At 37.3% G+C, this 7,960-nt stretch overlaps 1 pseudogene; it reads left to right on the top strand.

Moving 5' to 3' along the window:
* Positions 1 to 2,109: 2,109 nt before the first annotated feature.
* On the top strand, positions 2,110 to 6,635 carry LOC122054653 (annotated as a pseudogene).
* Positions 6,636 to 7,960: the final 1,325 nt, after the last annotated feature.

Here is a 7,960-nt window from a genome sequence, read left to right as displayed (position 1 = left end):
ACGAGTGCAACCAGAAGAGCAAAGAGGGAGCATACTCTTTGTTTCATGTGCAAGAGGATGAAGACGAAGAGGCCTCTATCTCTAGAATTGAGGGAGAGCGTCATTCATTGACACCGAAGCAAGAAGAAGCTTCTAGCTCCGAGTCAAATGAGGAAGAAGATGGTGCCACCTCCACAAGTCAAGCAAAATCAAATGGAGGATCATGTGTCACTCCTACAAGTAAATGTATAACAATTTCAAATTTAATAATAAAAATCATATTATATGTTTTGAGTGTAGGGAAAAAGACCACTATAAGAGTAAGTGTCGTAAATTGGCCAATAAGAAGGGCCAAGTGACACATAAGGGTAAGAAGAAGCCCAAGGAGACCGGCCTCACGACAAAAAAGAGCAAGGAACTCATTGTGTGTTTCTTGTGCAGTCAAAGAGGACACTACCAGAGTCAATGTCCTAAGGGGAAGAAACCGGCCCAAGCCAAAGGAGGAAGCTCAACTTAAGGGGGAGCTCTCAAGAGCAAACTCAAGGTATCATTTATTGAACTCATTCCTTTAAGTCATGATAAAAAACATACTAGGTCTAGTTTATATCATTTTAATGTTATTTATCATGAAAATAGGAAGTATGATAGAATTAAGGAAAATTATGTAGCTTATTATGCTAAAACCACTCAACCTAAGGCTAGAAAGATAGATAATAAATTAGGCAATAACTCTAAGGATTTTAGATATATGCCTAAGAAAAAGAAATCTCAAGGCCTTAAGGAAAAGTCTAAGGTTGAGGAGTTATGGAGAGAAAATCAAGTCTTGAGATCAAGACTTGACAAATTAGAAAGGACCCTTAGAAAATTCACACATGAAAAACAAGGGTCCAAGAATAATAACCTATGAGTAATTAGACAAGAATCATCCGATGGTAGGAGGGGTTTGGAATACAAACTTCAAACCAAGAAGGATGTTTCTTCTTACCATAGGGTTCTATATAGTTATGGAACCAACCCTAGATCTAGGGGTCAAGTCAAAGATACAAGGGAAGTTATCCCTAGAAGTATTTTTACCAAGACCAACGTGACTAAGGCATCTAAGAAGTCACCAAGAAGGCCACAAGGAAAGCTATCCTAGAGTTGACTTAGAGAAAGTGACCAAGGCTTCTAAAAAGCCTAGAAAGGTCATTAGAAAGGTATCTAAGGAAGTCATCCCTAGTCAATATCTAGAACATCCAAGGAGCACCAATAGACTTTGATTTACGAGGAATATATTCTCTACACCCTAGACGGGTTTAGACAGTGGCAACTCTAAATGAGTAGAGTGGTTAACCCAACCTTGATAAACTTGACACTTGGAGACATTTTCAAGATTTTTGTTAACCTTTGAAAATGAAAATGATTAATTGATTACTCTTTGGAAGAGAAAAATGTGCCAAAATTTGAGGAAACACCTTGTGTTACGATTTATTTTTGATTTATTGTCTTTCCTTATTGTTTATGGGGTTTAGCTTTCTTCTTGTTAGTTAGTATTTTTTTTTTCTGCTACGTACTAACAAGTGTAAGAAGTGACGATTTGGGTGAGACACTATTCACCCCCCCCCCCCTCTAGCAGATGTCAAGGTCCCAACAATTAGCTGTCATGCGACAACTACTCGACGTCCATAACTTAGAACCATGTCAGGATTAGGAGGGGTAATGTGAGCATATAATCCGGACATGATAAGTAGTGGTCACGTTTTTTTTCTCCTTGCATTAGTAATCTTAATATTTCTTAGTTTTAAGGGATTAACTAGTGGAATTAGTCATTTTTCCTAGTTTTAAGGGATTAACTAATGGAATTAGTCTCTCCTATTTTCATGGTTTAGTGATGTTAATCTTTCCTATTAATTAGTTGAATTAGTCTTTTCTTTTATGTATTTAAAGAGTCTCATTGTAAGGTTTCTTAACAGAAGAAAATAATCTCTATTTGCTCTATTCCTCTTGCATATTAGTGTGCCTTAGGTGTGCTATTCATCGATTCTAAGCCAACAGTCCTGCCACCTCCGTCGTCGAAGCTGCGGTCGGCCTCCCGATCCACTTCCCACGCTAGTAGAGGCTGGAAAACCGACCGTCACCCATGTTCTGGAGATGGCGTAAAGGTAAGAGTAATTTAATTAATTAAAGTTAGTCAGTCTGTCAGTTAGGTTCTTCTCTCTAGAACAACTGGCTCCGCACTCTTCCACGGTGAGGTAAGGTTTAGTTTTAGGCGTGTTGGAATGGTGCTGCAGGTTAGTTGGCCACACTATAGGTCCATCGGAGGTGTTTGCGATTTACCGACGTCCCTCCTGTTTCCAGCGTGATGCCGGACTGGTCTGTGTTGGTTAGTCCTAGGAAAACGTACCGATTCCATTGTACAAAAATTTTTGTACAAGTGTCGAACCTTTCCTTAAATAACCTATTGTGTTCTTTAGAAATTAAATTAGGAATCGCAGACGGAACTTAACATCATTGATTCCAAATTTAACTTATCTGTTCTTAATGGTTTAGATTTGAATCGCAAGCGAAACTTAACACTATTGATTCAAATCTACCTAAGTTATTAATTCCATAAATATTAATTTCCAAAATTGGCTTCTAGGGGACCAGGACTGCATGGCGAGGCACATGAACTTCTTGGATATGGGAGCAACCACCACCGCCTAGGCAAAGCATTTTAAGGAAAGCTAATATTTATTTCCTTAAATAACTCTAGGTTAACCAAAAAGAACAATCGAATCACAAATTCGAAAATGAAGAAAACACAAACTCGAAAAACTATTTCTAAAAACTAGATCTAATTGCCTCTTGTATTTAGAATTCATACAAAAGAAATACAACTAGTATGATGCGGAAATTAATTACTAATTATACATTCCTTTGTAAACTTTAATGACCTCTTGATCTTCTACCGTATTCCTCTTTTTATCTCGGATGTTGTGTGGGCAACGATCTACCGAGATGAGAACCCACCTAAGCCACCTTCTTCTCCAAGCATGATTTGGCCACCACAAATATTCCATGAATAGTTGTGGTTCGGCCACCACCACCAAGCTCCAAGGGATGCTTCCTTTCTCTCCTTCTTCTCCATGCTAGAATCCGGCCACCTTCAAGCTCCATGAGATGATGAGGTTCGACCAATGAAGAAGAAAGAAAAGGAAGAAGAGAGAACTTCTATGGCCGACCACGCCAAGGAATAGAGGGAGAGAAAAAGAATAGAATCGTTAGTCATGAAGGCACCTCTACCCCCTCTTTTATAATCCTTGGTCTTGGCAAATAAGGAAATTTAAATAAAAACTTCCTTAATTCTTATGTCATGAAAAGGAAAATTTATTTAATTAAAAATAATTTTCTCTTCTCAATTTGTAATGGCCGGCCACTATTAAAAACAAAACAAGGAGAGTTTTAATTAACACAAGAATTAAAACTTCATAATTTGTCTCCGGAAATTTATAAAAAAATTTCTCCAATAATTTTCCCTTAAATGGTGGATTATAAAAAGGAAATTTTATAAATTAAAATCTTTCTTTTAAACATGTGGATGATTTCCAAAAAGGAAAGTTATCTCTAAAAATTAAAATCTCCTTTCAATCTACAAATAAGGAAAGATATCAAATCTTTTCTTAATCTTTTGTAGAAACTTATAAAATAAATATTTAATTTTTTAAACTCTCTTTTAAATCATGAACATGGTTAAAAAAGGAAAGTTTTCTCAAAATTAAAATCTACCTTTCAATCTACAAATAAGGAAAGATTTCAAATCTTTCACTACAACAAAAACTGCAAACGACAACACCCCTACGACAACGGTTTTAAGAGAAAGCGTTGCATATTTGCTCAAAGACAACGGTTTTTGCCAAAACCGTTGTCTTTGAACTCCCTATTAAATATAAAAGACAACGGTTTTGGCAAAACTGTTGTCACTGAGCGATTTTTTTTTAAAACGACAATACTTTTTACAACGGTTTTATAAACCGTTGTCTTTATCCGCATTTTTAGCGGCTACGACAACAGTTTTGAAAAAACCGTTGTAATTGAATTTGGTCATTTCCCCCCTTCGATTTTTTCCTTTCCCTCGCTGTTTTCTTTTCGGCGCCGTGTTTTCGCGTTCCCAAACCTAAGCCATTTATCTTTCCCTCTCCTCATACGACGTTGTGCTCCTTCTCGTTTCCTGATGAGCGGAGGCGTTCTCCAATGGGCTGCCGAAGATCCAGACGCACGGGAGGGAGAAACCAGAGAACGGGATCTGCCATGACGACAGCGCGCCACCGGTGAAGGCGAAGACCATCGACGAACTGCACTCCCTGCAGAAGAAGAGGTCGGCGCCGAGCACCACCACTACTTGACGCCGACCATCAGCGTCAGCGACAGCGCCCTCAAGTTTACCCATGTCCTCTACAACCTCTCCCCAGTCGATATCTGCTCTCATCTCCTCTTCATCACTCAAATCATCATATTTCATTCTCATTGAAAGAATCACGAATTCCTTGTAGAACTCTACGAGCAAGCCATAAAACATGAATATGGATCATTCATAACATCGACCGGAGCCTTGGCTACCTTGTCCGGCGCGAAGACTGGCCGTTCGCCGAGGGACAAGCGCGTTGTCAAGGATGAAACCACTGCCAATGAGCTTTGGTGGGGAAAGTAAGTCCACACAACTAATTCATGATCCTTCCATTGATGGTTCCTTCTCAAAATGTATGTTCACTATTCATGAAGAGGCTCACCGAACATAGAGATGGATGAGCACACCTTACTAGTGCACAGGGAGAGGGCTGCCGATTACCTCAACTCTTTGGATAAGGTACATATGCACATCAAGTGTTTGATGTAATTCCTCATAGATCCTAATAAGGTACATATGCACATCAAGTGTTTGATGTAATTCCTCATAGATCCTAATATGCCATCTGAATGATACAAGGTATTTGTGAATGACCAATTCCTCAACTGGGATCCCGAGCATCGAATCAAAGTTCAAATTATCTCTGCAAGGGCCTATCATTCCCTGTTCATGCACAACATGTAAGTGAAAAATACTACTAATAAGAATGCTAAAGATGCTCTTCAATTCTATAGTTCGACAGTTATCCAGATAAGTCATCTTTGCGTTGGTTCTGTTGATCTCTAGTAGTGAATCATAGTTGTGTTAGTAGCAGGCTGGATCATACATATGCATATATTAGTGTTAGTGAGATAACTAGCTCCTCTTTCTCTCCTTAATGCCAAGGGAAAACATGTAAATTAGAAGAAGAAAAACTCTCTTTTGCAAGAAATAATTGGAAGGATCGCAGGTGCATCCGTCCTACGCCTGAAGAATTGGAAGAAAAACCCAAATTATTTTTATTTGTGAAGATTACCAATTGAAACCTTTCAATCACCGAGTTCCTAGTCATATGGAGTGTTTCATTGAGGCATCTATAGCATTTCAAACTATGCATTTTGAGCATGGGATTTAAAACAGAGATAGACTACCTTATTCCACTGTCTTCTTCGAAGGTGGTGGAAATTGCTTAGAGATGCTAGAACTACATTTTCATGTAAAGCTCATCTTCCAACAAGGTAAATTCATTTCTCTAGCATATCAGCAAGATTTGCCTGCAAAATCTTGAAATTTCGTTACACTTCACCCTCTCACACTTATCCATTCAGAAACTTTGATCTTTATATTTATATGTATAGTGTTGTCGAGCTCCATTCTATTTTAGTTTTCATAGAATTGTCAATAAAGTGGAAACATCGCATTTGATCGAATGCGACATGCAACTGAACTTGTCCATTATTCATTTTTTTTCCGAATTTAGGTGCTACTTGCTAGATAGTGGCACAAGCATCATCCCTGTTTCTATGCTTTTCTGCAAGATTTGCTAATGATTGCATTTCTTTATTCCATGCTAATTTTTATATATCAGTTGTTGAAATTATCAGTAATTGGATCTACATCAGTTTGGAAACTTTCTATATGCAGATCATGTTGGTATATTTGAGCCAAATGATGCCATTACATTGGAATGTTTTTTCTCTAAGAAATCCTTTTTTCCTTCTACTAAATTTCTAAATATCTTTCCTTTCCTCTTTTTTTTTCTTGATGAAGTTTTGATCCGCCCAAAGAGGTTTACTGGTTATACAAGACTTGCCATTGTTGTTGTTACTGTTGTTATTGAAATTCTGGTCCGATTTACAACTAGAATACGTAATGCACTATTGCCTTGGGCTGAAACGGATCTCTTTTGCTTCACAATTTACAATGCTGGCTAGTTTCCATGTAATCGATACACACACTACATGACTACCTCCATCAGCATTGATCTTAATCTTGATAGGAAAGAAATGGTCATCCTTAACACACAGTATGCCGGGGAGATGAAGAAGGTTTGTTTGGTGTGATGCACTATCTAATGCCTAAAAGAAACATTCTCTCCCTGCACTCTAGCAACAATATGGGCAAAGATGGTGATGTTGCCCTCTTCTTTGGACTATCAGGTAAGTGTTGGTCACACTACTTCCACATTCTTCCATTCTTTGGATTCAGCAAAATCACAACTTGTTGCTCATTTTCTTCTCAAAATTCAAACTTTATTTTCCTAATTGTTGTGAATTTGGATCCCAGTACTGTTATCCAGGTATGTGGCTAACAGATTTGACAAGGGCAAGGTATGAAGTGAGGGAGAAGACATGCACGACGAAGGTATCCATTTCCATCCACTTGCTTCCATTCTTCTAAATCTCATGCTCTGATATTTGTTTCATCTTAATTTTTAACATTTTCTACCTTTTTTGATTGCTTTCACTGCTGCTGTGCTGCATGATAGTATTCGATCATTTTCTTCTATTATTAATTTTGACAATATTCCTTGGTTTTCCTTCATTGTTGCATGTCTTTAATGCAGCATGTCTTTGTTGGCCCTTTCGAGCGGGTCCACGTATGTTATGTTCCATTGGTGCAGTGGCTCGCTCTCTAATTATTGTTCATTTTTCCCCTCTTGATCACCTTGAAATATCTATATCTATTCTAGCAATTACATCGGTATTATATTTTCTATTGAGAAACATTTATTTAGTATCTATTTATTGGTTTTGAACAGAAGAAGAAGAGGCGAAGAGGGTTGAAGGGAATGGAGAGTATGAACTCGGATTCAGAGTGAAGGGGAATAAGAAGGGACAATTTCGTTTGTTTTTTTCTCCCTTTTTTCTTTGATGTAGTTTTTTTTCTTTTGAATTTGGATTTTAATGTGAGTAGTTGTCAATGGTAATATTTGACATATTCTCAATTTTTTCAAATAATTTCTTTTATTTGACTTTGCTTCTTCATTACTGATTTTTTTTACTAATATAATCTGGGTTTGTTAACAGTTCATGAAAACAATTTATTCCAACGAAGAAATTGACGAAGTGCGATCCGAATGGGCGGATTGCGTACTAGACTATATTCATTACTAGGTATAAATTACTAGACTTCAAAAGATGATTGAACACTTTGTTTGTGACTCCATGACTTATTGATTTTGATTCCTTAGTGCTAATAATTTGTTTGTTCACAGCTAGCTATCTCCTTTGCTCAATACTTCATTCTTGCATTTCTACCATGAGCATAATTAGCTGACATTTCCCTTATTTATTGCCTCTCTTTGTGGTCCAAAATTAATAATGGCTGGGTTGTGTGAGTAGCTTATTTAGTTTTTTCGAATTATGCAAGGACTGACAATGTGGAAGTTATCTCCTTGTGAATTGTTAGATGATGACATTTTTGTATCTTATGAGTTGCTCTACAAATTTCTTGTTTGTACTCTCCTTATGATTTTCGTCTATATGCCATGACTTAATCTTGTTTTTCCTCCTATAATTTATTATTTTTTCTTGTTTGTACTCTCCTTATGTCAATTTGCAGCTCCTGGCAACTTGTTACTTGCAAAATGGAAAAGCATATTATGCCTACCAGGTCTCAAAGGTAATGCAGTCT

Source organism: Zingiber officinale, chromosome 3B (genome assembly GCF_018446385.1).
Source record: "Zingiber officinale cultivar Zhangliang chromosome 3B, Zo_v1.1, whole genome shotgun sequence".
Taxonomy (NCBI): domain Eukaryota; kingdom Viridiplantae; phylum Streptophyta; class Magnoliopsida; order Zingiberales; family Zingiberaceae; genus Zingiber; species Zingiber officinale.
Note: the sequence above shows the minus strand (reverse complement) of the source record. Positions and strands in the feature narration are given on the sequence as shown.